Below are 13932 nucleotides of genomic sequence, written 5' to 3' on the forward strand. Positions count from 1 at the left end.
AGTTTACAAAAGGAGGATTCCAGGTCCACCCATCTCGGGTTGTTTGCAAACCACGCTACAGCTTGACTAAGGTGAGTTGCAAGATATTAGAGATGGTTGTCTTGTAAGCCCCTTCATCCATTTGAGGCAGTCCTATGTAAATTAGAAATGCTTGTGCATGGGGGTTTGTTCTTCCACACAAATTGGATAAACCAACAGTGTAATTGTGTCAGAGCAGGTCTAGTCATTTTGGCAAAGTGCACCCCTGTCTTGTACCATTGGTAATAGCAAAGGGGTTTGGCAGAACGCTGTTCACTGAGAGCCTGGCCGATGGGGATGAACGCAAAGGTTGAATTTCCTGTAGAACGCGTCTGCTAAATTGCTTATGGGTTTGTAACATAAAGGGACACTTGATCTGGTCAAATGTTTCTCTGTATCCAGAGAAAGAACTAGGGCCATGGTTTTTGTTGAATTGATAGAGTGGATAAGGCTAATGACCCATCTGATGCTATCGTGCGCTTGCCTGACTGGATATAAAGCCAACCTGGTCGTTGTGAATCAATTGCGGTAAAATTGTGTTCCAGCATTCTGCGAGAACCCTTGCATAAATTAGCACAATCAAATGGATCCTTGCCTTCTTTGGGAATTGCAACATTCTAGGTTTGAGGGCTTCTTTCATAAAGGAGGCTCATTTCAGAATAGTGTTGAACACCGAGGCAACATAAAGTGAGAGCACTTGGTTGAACGTCTAATAAGAGACTGTGAAGCCTCAGGCCCTGGGGCCCTCATTCTGTTGGCAGATGACATGGATTTAGTCCAACTTGAATTATACTAACAGCTTGAAGGATTCTTGACTGATTGCCAAACTAAATCCTGAATTCAGTACATGCCTAATTAATGTTTTTAAGACAGAGTGAAATAAAGTTTCTTTTGTCATGTTTTACCTGTCTTCCTGGAGCTTGCTGGTTCCCCTGGTGTCACTCTAAGTCTGGGTGTAAGGGTACATTCACACAGGTTTTCACTCCACATTGCCCAGTGTTGCATTAATTTAGCATTGCTTGGGCAGAATAAAACTTGATTTTACAAAGGATCGAAAAGATCGCTCACACTGGTTCTATGGGCAAAGAAGGAGGAATGCTTGATCGAGCCTAGGCTCAACCTGCTATATTTTTTCCATGCATGACCCTTTCAGAATTCTTTCTGTGCCAGGCAACATAGACTGAATGTTCATGGGCAATTTTAGTTATTGGACACTTTTTATTGAGTATTATGTTATTATTTTTTTTAGGGAATGAAGATTCTGCACCTAGTCCACTTCTAGCATTTGTCTGTTCTGCAGATTTTGTGGCAAAATACCATAACTGGCTAATGTAGTACAATCCAAAGTTATCAGTGTCCTAATTAATTACAGATATTCAGGGATAAAGACAATGGGCTAGATTTACTAAACTGCGATTTTGAAAAAAGTGGAGATGTTGCCTATAGCAACCAATCAGATTCTAGCTGTCATTTATTTAGTGTATTCTACAAAACGACAGCTAAAATCTGATTGGTTGCTATAGGCAACATCTCCACTTTTCAAACCCGCAGTTTTGTAAATATATCCCAATGTATTTCTCATCAAATTACACTCACCATATTCCCTTGTTTATGCAATGTGTATCAAAAAAGAAATCAAGTAATACGTAAACCTTTTATCCAACATATTAATAATGTTAATATAAGGCAATGCACCTGACAACAGGTAGACTATATGCACAATGCAACACCGATTATATATATGTAGCTGTTTTTCAATAATAGCTATTTAATTGATCTGGTGTTTATCCAATCCACTATGCAACATACTATGTATGTGTGAAGAAGTAAAGTCTAGGTGGTGTATTAAACACATTACCTGTTAATTAGGCATACAAAAAGAGCCAATGTATTGTAATAAAGTTCTGCTTCTGCCAAACGATTTGTACTTTAAAAAGATAAATATGAAATTATATTTCTGGTTTGCTACAAATGGACAATGTTTTATTTCCTAAACATATGGGGCATGATTCATCTAAGAACGTATCTGCTAGTTTTGTTCATATCTGCCGTATTGTATGCAAAATTAATCTGCACATGTCCAGAACTAGACCATATGCAACTAAATCCAGCATCGTTCAATTCATCTTCATACGCAAAGAACACTTACTACAGCCTACAATTTCTGGGAGGGAACGGGGCGGGGAAGGGGCATTGGCCCGTAGTCAATGTACAGTAAGGTTGTGCCAAACTCGAGTGCACACACCCACGTCCGATTCAAGCTTTGGACATCTCAAAGTCACTTGTTTTCCTGCCGTATCTCTTGTTCCAGCTACAGGGCTAGTCTAAGTCCTAAATACTGATGGTGACAGTCTCGTATGCATGCTATAACATGTGTTTACAATCAAAGGCAACTGTAAAAATGTATTTTATGTTCAGTAAACATTAACATCATCCTAATAAATGTATTTGATGGAAAAAAATATATATATAAAAAAACATTTTTGCTTTACACTGTTTTGTCATTAATGCTTATATCATTAACAGGTTACATTAATTGAATAGGTTTCTTTTTTCTTTGCTAATGTATGTTCCGCTTAGGCATTGGAGGAATCCTGCAGTATCTTGTGTAGTAAAGCAGAGCGGACCTAGAACTGAATTCATCAGCGCACGTATCTTCAGATCCCTTCCTTGTTGAAGTTGGGAGTATGCAGAGCTGAATTACGTGTGTCGTTAAACAAACGCACGTTGCGCTCAGTATGCGTGCCTTAATGAATCAGTCCCATGGGGAGCTCAGCATCTAACCCAATGTGTGCAATTATCAGTTAAATTATATCTTCTGTATGTTGCACTGAGTAGTTGATGCAACAATGCAGTATGTGTTTTTGTTAAAGGCCTCTTTTAACCCCTCCATTGTGCACAAGGGAACTCTGGCTCGGATTTATTCATTTTATTCCTTAACTGGTGCTCATTTTATTCCTTAACTGGTCCCAAGGCACAGATGTGAAAAAAGGAAACTAGATGGACTACTAGGTGTCAGAGTCAATTTCTTCAACATCATGAGGCAGAAAATCAAAGAGGTGTTAGCGGAGAGTCATCCGTCAAGTAGAGCGTTTGGTTCTCTAGGCAAATAGGCTCCAGCCAATGCATCAAGACTTCTTAGTAAATGCCGTGTGTATGTTCCATAGCAGGGAAAATAAAATAAAAAGTTGCTTATTTTTTTTATCTTATTGTATTTGTTGTTGCGGCATAAAAGAATGGAATTCCCATTAATGAGACACAACTCATGCAAATTGCATTGGCATACAAAGCATATTTGTTTAGAAAATGTGCTGTTTCTGTGTTCTCATTATTAAAATACGCTGGGCACCCACACAGAGTGGAGGCGGCCGTTTTGTGAACTGAACCACTATTTATGACACTGCAGCCTATTCATTCACCAGCAAGTTCTCATAAAGATTGTGTTTTGTCACAAAACGGCTTGCTGAGCTGTGTGTAAGTTGCACTTCCAGATTAGCTGGCATCGTCTGTGGAATCCTGGTATGATTTCCTCAGAGGAAACACATTTTACTTATTTATATATGTTTGTATTTCAACATTATTCATAAAATGATGAGCAGACACATAGAACGCCATTGTAGAACAAATAAAAACAAGGGTAGGGCTGGCGCTACCTCTGATATGCACAGGTATTGTATATAAATAACTGCACGTAAAGACAACAAATCCAACAACATACAACATATCAATCATATACAATTTGTAAATATGAAGCATTCAGCCTGTGTTGATTTGGTAACAGTATTACATCTTGGGGTAAATGTATCAAGCTGAGAGTTTTCTGGTGGGTTTGAAAAGTAAAGATGTTGCCTATAGCAACCAATCAGATTCTAGCTTTCATTTAGTGTAGAATGCACTAAATAAATGATAGCTAGAATCTGATTGGTTTTTCAAACACGCCGGAAAACTCTCAGCTTGATACATTTACCCCCTTATGTACATTTTCTCTTTGTATAAAACCATGGGGAGGATAAAGCGATTTGGGAAAATATAAAGTGACTGCACCCTGCTTTCGTATTGCAAAGTTCAGTGAGACTACCATAGACTTTGAAATAATAGGAGTCTGATTGTATCGCTGACTTCCCTACGAAATGTTTGTGAGTATACTCACGTAAAGGAGAGGGGATAGTACGTACTAGCCTATTCTCCAGGAATGTCCGGGAGACTCCAGAATTCCGGGTATGTCCAGCATCCTGTCCCTGACGTACCTCATTGACGCGATTCGCCATGCCCCGCCCTCAACCACACCACTCTTCCGAGATCTCCGGGAGGGACACAACACAAAATCGGCAAGTATGGGATAGTGTCAGATGTTTGAGAACTTTACAAAAGATTTTTTGAATTGTATAGGATTTATTCTATGTAGTTACTTATATACAGTACCTGTGCATATCAGTAGGAGCTCCCTTGTTTTTATTGGCTTTATAGCAGTGGTTGGTTTGGTGGAACCAATTTGTGGTGTGAGTTCAGGTGCGCCAATTAGGTTTATCCATATTTTTGTACAAAGACCATAATGTCCAGGGCTTGTGGATAGTGGATACTACAATCTAGTAGATACTTTTTTGTATGCAACATTATTTATCAGTATAATTAGTGCCTGCTCGTTACTCTACTAAGTCCTACATTTGCTTTTTTAAATACTTTACCTATCACATAACAGTGCGTCTCTAATGATACTGACCACCTGTGATTTGTTTTATAACATTGTAAGAAAAAAAAAATTTTTTTACAATGGTTTGCAACTTTGACCCACATGATCTAAATACTGGACATGACAGTAAAACTATCCTAATATATGTTAAAAAAAATAATAAAAGGGTGAATGGATGTAGTACAACTTAAATTTACACCATAAATTTGTGAAAAATGGGTGAGTGACCTTGTACCAAATAAAAGATAATATGAGCTCATCTGAATCCACATTTGCAGGACCTACTAAAAAAGTTGTGAACAAGCTTCTTTGTACCATCCCAAATAACAAGGGTATAATTATCTGGGACAAGCGATCAATAAAAACAGCCTTATCTGAACCAGGCTCCATTTTATGTAAAGAGGCAACAGGATTGGCAGAGTCCAATAAACAGGTCGCGTCTCTAGATGAAGTAACACAAGCAGAACCCAACGCAATTTATTCTTTGAATATGACCATACTCATTGATAAATTCTACAGATGAGCGGTTCAGATTTGGAGAAATCCAACAGATCCGAGATGTGGGGTTCCGAGAAGGTACAAACCATGTCTCGATTCTTTGCGCCAAAATCGGATCTGAAAACGAGGAAAAATATCATGTTCAGGAAAATATGAAACCAAAACACTTGTTATACAGGAAGTGCGCCATTGTACTTCCGGTTAATACGTCCGCTGAAGTGTTCATTTCATAGTGAAAGTGCTTTATTGCACCTCATTGATACATGTCTTTGATACTCATGGGGAATACACACCTGCTAGGTAAGTTACTAAAGTAGGAATCACTGTATTTGGTTGTTATATTGAAAACCTGTTTGTGTACTTCCGGTCTGTGTACGTCCAGGTTTGGCAGATCAGGTTTATGTGTTCCAGGGTGGAATGCGTATTATTTGGAGTGCCTCATAGAGAATACAAGGCAGCCATTGCCTCCTGTTGCAATGATATGCAGACTATCACCTGTTGATGAATCATGAGCTGCAACTGAAGACAATCTGGGATTGAATAAGAAGTCAGGTAACTGCATGTTTTATTTTAATATCTGTCTTTTCTATTATTCTATGTGGTTGTCTTGACTAAGGTCCAAATGTAGGACCAAAACGTCAACTTATAATGTGAGATATGGAATTCAATTAAAAGAAAATTAAAGCAAAAATGTTGATTGTATCTTTTAGTAAATTGCCATGTATTTTTGCTGCTACTCTGTCACTAATGTTAGCCATCCAGCTCGCTGCAGACTGTCGCCAAAATTAGCAAAAATTTAGACAGTTGTGGAGGGATCATTAGAAAATAGACTGTAAATGAATGTTAATGCTATAAATAGTAATATAGGAGCAAAAACAGCACAAAATCTTAATATTTTATCTATATTTTGCCATTTTTAATTAAAGTCAGATCCAAAATCAAAACCAAAACCTTTCAGGATTTTTGGGCAAAACTCGTAACAAAACCAAAACACAAAGATGTTTTAGAACCAAAACCACATCCAAAACCAAAACTATTGATATAGGTGATTGCATTTCCTGGTTTTCTTCACTCTTCAGCACGAGATCCCACCCACCAACTCCTTAGTTACGGTAGTTTACGTTATACAGTTTGCGGTAGGAAGGCACTGCGTTCAGCGGCTGATTAGTGGGCGCTAATGGTAGTTGGCCGCAGGTCATCATCATCATCATTTATTTATATAGCGCCACTAATTCCGCAGCGCTGTACAGAGAACTCATTCACATCAGTCCCTGCCCCATTGGAGCTTACAGTCTAAATTCCCTAATATAGACACACACTCACACACATAGACATATACATACAGACAGAGAGGTAGATACTAGGGTCAATTTTTGATAGCAGTCAATTAACCTACTAGTATGTTTTTGGAGTGTGGGAGGAAACCGGAGCACCCGGAGGAAACCCATGCAAACACAGGGAGAACATACAAACTCCACACAGATAAGGCCATGGTCGGGAATTGAACTCATGACCCCAGTGCTGCAAAGCACAAGTGCTAACCACTACACCACTGTGTTGCCACTGTCCCCTTAGAGGCACCAGTAATTCCTTGGTCCTTCGGTGAGGAGGGTCCCTGTCCGGCTCGGTGAGGGAGGGCAGCATGAGTTTAGAAGGGGTACAGTCACTCTGACGCCAATTCAGCGCATGATAGTTTTGGGATGAGATCCCCATGGTTAGTGGATGTACGGCGGTTTCACCAGTTCCCACGTTATCTGGTTATATCAGCTTGGGAGCTGTCCTGCAGTGCCCTTTCTCCGCCACCATAGGTTAGTTAAAAGTAATATAATTAATAAAATATGTTCTCCATTTTTCGCAAACGTATGCATAACTCTGTGTGTTTATTTTATATAAATGGTTAAAATTTTAAGGTGTTGTAAAGGTAAGAGGGACATACACGGTGAGCCCTTTAGGGCAAAAAGGAAAAAGAAAAAACAAGCACAAATATTTAAAAAAACAGAACTGTTTCTGTATATAAAGTAAACCTGAAAACTTACTATATGTTGTATGAAATCCCACAATGGCACATACTACTATCGGAACAATGTATTGTACAATGTCAAAACACTTTGTATTATGACACACATGTATCATAAAGTGCTGTTGTTTTGCTCAGTTCCTTTGTTGAACACTGATTTTTCAGCGATGTTCATGCTACAAGAATCGCATCAGAATCCATACAGTTAGATATCACAGGAGCCAATAAACCTTCAGCCCCGGTGTCAATGACTGATTACTGCTGCAATGAATCCTGTCACTCCAAGCAATGAAACACGTGTTAGCTGTTGCTGTTTAATAACCTGTTTATTCACACAATACCCTTAACGGCAGCAATGAGTTGATTGTAGATTAAACTAGTTTCTCTTGAGCATTTACCCTGGGACTGATGTTTTATTGGCAAGCTTATAAATAGCTTATGTGACATAGTGGAGCGGATGTGAAGCATTGTTAAAGGGGATGCTGTACACAACAGAAGGCAAGCAGGACAGCCATAATGTGTATTTACAAACCTCAAATGAGGTAAAGTTTAGTTATAATGGCTCCTGTGAATGCTGTATTAAAAATACATCACAGCATTTGCATTGCTCTGAAAAGAGGCATGGTCATGCTACGTGGGGACTGTGGCCGTGTCATGTTGGGGCATGCCAAATCTTCCAGGGGGATACTAGGGCCTGATTCATTAAGTAGCTTAACTTAAGAAACTTCTTATTTCAGTCTCCTGGACAAAACCATGTTACAATCCAAGGGGTGCAAATTAGTATTCTGTTTTGCACATAAGTTAAATACTGTTTTTTCATGTAGCACACACATACTTGATAGCTTATTTGTACACTGAAATTTAAAGTTGATATTTGTGTGCTACATGAAAAAACAGTCAGTATTTAACTTATGTGCAAAACAGAAAACTAATTTGCACCCCTTACATTGTAACATGGTTTGGTCCAGGAGACTGAAATAAGAAGTTTCTTAAGTTAAGATCCTTAATGAATCAGGCCCTTAGAGCTTTTGAAGGCCAGCCCCCCCTCCCCCTTTATCCACTAAAAAGACCCCTGACTTACTACAAGTTCCAGATGCACTTGGGAAGTGTTATATGATGACTGCACTTATCCAGGCAAGTAAGAGTTTGTTCACATGGGTATTCAAAACGAATTCCCTCTTCCTTCCATTCTGAGTTTACTAAATGAATGGAGAAGAGACTCAAGTTCACATATACATCACTGATCTCTATGGAGAGACACCGGTACAGTGCACACAGCCATCTGAGCAAGGCTTATGTCTGAGCAGAGAAAGGTGGATGTCTAGCATGCTCTATTTTCCCATATCCCTGGTTCCATCATCTGCTTTTAAAAGATGGCCGTGTGCAATGCATCGCTCCACAGAGATCAATTCCATCTCTCCTCTTTCATTTGTCAAAAATAGAATGGAGGAGAGACAATTCCTCTGTGCATATAGCCTAGGGGGTTATTTTTCAGGTTTGTTTTTACCATAAGCAAAAGGCGTCTTTTTTTTCCAGATCTGTCTTTTTGTCATTTATATGTTCCTAATAAAGAAACCTTAATCCTTGTGGGATATGTTTCATTTTGAACCTTTTCCACTATGGAATATGTAGCAGTCACTGGAAGCAGAACACTCCTGTATATAAGTTTCACCTCACATAACCATAATGTTTCTAATTTACTGGATCCCAGTAGCATCCACTTGCTACAATGTTACCTCCTCTTCGGGAGTGAGGTCACTGGCTTTCTGTGACATCACAACCTCTGAAGTTCAGGAAACATCCAAACCAATACTTAATATTAATTATTAATCAATTCCATCTCCACAGTAAAATATTGACATTGTTTTTAAACATCAATAATTCATTTCGTACCATCTATGACACCCCAAAGAAAATAAAAATGTTGTATATTTCCATACATAACAATTTTTTTTTTATTTGAGGTCTATTATCAAAAAAAATGTATTCCAGTATGGCAGTGGTTTTGATGCTAAATATCATAAATTGCAATATTTGACATAATAAAAGAATGGAATGAATTAAAACCTTACATTTGTTCAAACAACGTACCATCGCTGACATTCTTAGATTGTATCTTAGACATTCCCTTAGATTGTACGCTCCTCTGAGCAGGGCCATCTCTCCTCCTGTTTCCACCACTTCTAACTCTGCTCTCCAGCTACTTAGCCCTCCTCCTCGAGGGTCCTCCACCCCACGTCCACTCTCGCTCCCTCCTCCCCCCTGGGGGTCTCCCTGTCTTCCGCGCCCTCCTTCTTGGGCCCCGTCGTTTGCGGATCCTCCCGCCCCCTGCCCCGCCCTCTCTAGCTATGCATTGAGCTTACTGAGTTGCTGTGTTTACTGTACTGTGCTGTCTCCCATTGTATTGTAATTTTGTTTGTCTCTGTACGGCGCTGCGGATGCCTTGTGGCGCCTTATAAATAAATATTAATAATAATAATAATAATAATAATTCCTTTCATGGAAGAAAATAGACATAAAAAAAATAAAAAAGGTTTATTTAGTTCAAAAATGTAATACACTGTATATAAGAGATGTACAGTATATATGAGTTCTGCCCTCTTATAGTCTACAAACTGCATTGTATCATAAGTATACAAGGTTTCAATACAAGGGTTTAACATCGCCATCAGGTCATAGCTGGTATTGCACTTTAGAAAAAAAAAAACATAAAATATTTTAGACAATATTTCTTGTCTTGGCTCTATGCATAACTATGGTGCAAACTGTAAAACTGCACCACAGCAAGCAATAAGATGTTAGCTTTGATCAATCTAGTGCAAATTGTATTATTGAAAGCAGATGTCTGATGTAGGATATTATTCCTCATTCCTGGGCTTCAGGGAACCACTGGCAGAACATGATTTCTTATTGCTAAAACATACACAAGTTATTTTGGATCACCAATAAACCAAGATGTCAAAAGCGGATATGATGAACACGTGCATCACCAACTGTACCAGCTGTTTACAAACACGGAGATACTGAAATCATGCACTTTTAGCATTCCCTGAGGACTGAAGTTGAATAGGTTTGTCTGTAGGATATTGCACAGTCATCCTCCTGACACCAATTAGCTGTAGAGACCACATTTTCTCTATTGAAATAAATTAATGCAAACATGTCTGACCAACGAAAAATGAACTTGGAGTTTTGTGCTGCTGTATAATTTAACCAACTTGAGGTGTGGTTTAATTATTAAAATGTAAGTATGACAGTGGTCTAGGGTCCAGAGAAGATAATAGTGGAATATGAATTTTTCAGGGTTTATATGATAAAGGAAGCATTACTTGTTTCTTCTTGAAAAATATACATTGTTTCACATAAATTATAAAATATATATATATATATATGTAACATAATACAGTCAAAGGTTGTGTACTGCATCACAGCACAGCTGAGTCACAGTACACCAAGGTACATAAATTATGCATACATTATTGCACAATACATGACCTACTTAATACAATGTAAGACCCTACACTTTACATTATGCACTGCACTATTCAGAACAACAACATTTTCAACAAAAGTCAAGTTACGTGATGGGGTTGAAGGAAAGAGGGATGGGGAAAAGGATCACAGTTCCAGGGCTTTATTGAATTCAGGCACAAAAAGGGGGAAGGAAGATTAACCTCTTCTTCATTAGGACCATTTATAATATAATAGTCTCTTCGTAAGCTGTGGATGAGCCCTCAACATTGAACCTCTCTTGTCAAGATTTTGAATAGTGGATACTGATTTGGTGGATTCCAATGGCAGGAACAGTCTATGGGGAAAAATGTGTACTGTACATTTAAGTACAGAGAAAGAGCCTGGGGACTTAAATACAGCAAAGTCCAGGAATAGTCAGGTGTACAGAGCCAGACAAGTAGTCTTCTGAGAGCCAAGGGTTAAGAGCCAGAGAAGTAATCATTTATAAGCAAGGGGTCAAAGCTTATGCAAGCAGTCACAAATATACAGGATTCAGAATGCTGGTTGATAGAGACAAGGTTCATTAAACTGGTAATGTGCTGTTCACAGGAAGCTGCTTCTATCTATGAACCTGTGATAACAAGGCTCAGGTGTTGGTAACTCACTACTGGCAGCAGATCATTAGGCCATTTCCTGATGCAACTCTACACAGATGAAATGAAAAGGATGCAACAGGTTGTTAACTGAGGCTGCCCAACTGCAACTAAGAGTTGTCAATTTGAATCTAGCAGTGGTGTCAGGTGGCATGAAAATCCATGTACTTCCAGCAGGGAGCAGCCATGCCATGCCAGAGAACAGACGTGATCTCAAACAGTGACCCCTATCTGCTAACATCAAAGACTTTAGGACATATTAAACTCCCATAGCAGGACAAATAAGGCACTGCACCAGTACATTACCAGACATCTCCCTTTACAACATGGGTGATTCCTGGTGAACCTTAAACCATCATCGACACAGTTCATAAAGCACCAGGCTTCCTATGTAGCCCCATAGGTGTGTATGTCACAAAACAGTCTGAAAATTACCAAATAGTTTCCCAGTTGTTTACAAAGCTGAGCATACAGTCTCTGAGTCCATGTTTTTGTCATCCAACAAGCCCCATAAACTTAAAGCTGATGAGACTCCATAGGCAATGTCTCTGTTTGCACAGGTTCCTGGTGTGTATTCAAATTGTGAGGGGCAGGCATGCCTGGATAAACATCCATGCCATGTGTCTTGTTGCGTGTTGGTGAGCCTGCTGGAAGCCACATTAATCCAACCTTTCCATGATGTGACTGTCAGGAGCCCTGGAATAAACCATGATGTCCTTTGCTCTGATGAGCTTGTGGATAGGCTTTGGTTTCCAGAAGTCGGGCTTAACTCTCACACAAACCTGGTGAAACTGATGACATATATGTAAAACCAGGGAGTATCCCAGTTATAAGGAAAGGAGCTGTTCCACTTGTACCAGCCAAACCCTCTCTTAGCAACAGAACGAAGAAGCGATCATGGAGTTTCCCACAGTGCCATTGTTGTAGTGATAGTCCTGCACATGCAGCTGCAGAAAGAGAAGGCCTTCAGCATGGTGGAGAAATTGGGAATCCCTATGAAATGCTTAACGGTTGATGACATAACCCTAAAGATTATCTTATAAATAAAAGATGAAACACTGAATTATTGGTAAAGGAAATTGCTTATTTAAACCCAATAAAGGCACTAGATGGTGGGGGAAGAACACTGTAAGCAACGGCAAATGTCCAATGCCAATCTGGATGTCCCATCATGGGTCACCAACATCAGCGTTTATACACCATTTTTACTTGAGTTCACCCTGTGATTTATCTTTAAACGGAGACAATAATCCCAGGCATTCCAGAACCAGAACCCCTTTAGGCTAATTGTAACGCACCACAGCCAGTCCTCAGGGGCGATACTTGCACCGAACTTAAAGCGACTCTTAGAAGGGAATGGGTTGCAAAACCCTCACTACAAGTAATGTGCACTCCGCCAACCCTGCCTGCCGACTACACAGTGTTTTTCTGCAAAACCAAAGGCTGCACCAGCTGTAGGGCCATGACCATTCGGTCTCCACTAGAAGAGGATCAGAGCTTGTGCACCACGAAGTTACACACCCGCGGGTCTGCTCCAGAATCCCGACTTAGAGACGAGGAGGCACCTCCCCTTCCACAGGCAAACCAGAAGGAATGCAACTCCAGATCCAGCAGGGAACTCCATATCCAGGAAACGGGAGTGGGATGGAGGGCAGCTTTTCCTGGATCCAAGATGGCTGGATGACTCCTCCCTGGCATTTTATAGTCATGACTTTAATCTTGCCCCCTCATGACACTCACATTGGGCGTACCCAAACTTTCTATTGCTTTGTTAACCCTTAGTGAAGTCCAGACTAGTTTGCACACAAACCTCAGCTTTTAATTTCCCTTGGCCTTATTCAATCCCTCAGTTGTAACTCTGACCTTTGAGTGGTTCCTTGTACATAAGTGCCAGCTTGACTTTTAGCCAATAGAAGTCTGGCCTGATGAGGATCTCTGTGGTGGATGACAGATGCTACTGCCCAAAGAACATTGCATCTAACTTCCTACAGTTGCCCTTTACCCCAGAATCTCAACCGAACAAGTGCTGTCACTGAGATCTGTTCTGCGCAGAAGAGCATAATATTATCCATATACAGTGAACAATTGTCAGTCTGGTCCCAGTGTGATGATTCCTCTGATGCACACAGCGAAGAGCTATATAAGAAAACTGAAAAGAGAAGCAAGAATGCATGCAGCATTGCCTAAACCCAGACACGGCCCCCTACCATTACATTCCTCCGGTGGGCCCTTCCTGTGCCAGTCCGGCACTGATTCCATGATTCCAGCAGGTCTGCGGTTGGTCAGTAGAATGCTGAGTTGCCCAGGTAGAAGCTCTGTGACAGGCGTTGGAGGCGATTCCATTCTTCCACCATCTGACAATGACAGATCACTTCCCTATATAGAAGTCATTTTTGTTATGTCTGATGAGTGTAATAGTTTCACATTGAAACCATTACCTGCCCTTCCTCCCTTTGTTTAGAGCAACTGCTTCCTAGGAACAGGGGCTGCAGCAGAGACCAGGGCTTGAGCAACTGAAGTCATCCTTTCCCCTTGAGAGTGAATGAGGGAAAGTCTGTTTTTCTTAAGTAGGTAAAGAGTCTCTTCTTGATGGGTGTAGGTAT

This window comes from Mixophyes fleayi, chromosome 8 (assembly GCF_038048845.1).
Source record: "Mixophyes fleayi isolate aMixFle1 chromosome 8, aMixFle1.hap1, whole genome shotgun sequence".
In the NCBI taxonomy this organism is placed as follows: Eukaryota; Metazoa; Chordata; class Amphibia; order Anura; family Limnodynastidae; genus Mixophyes; species Mixophyes fleayi.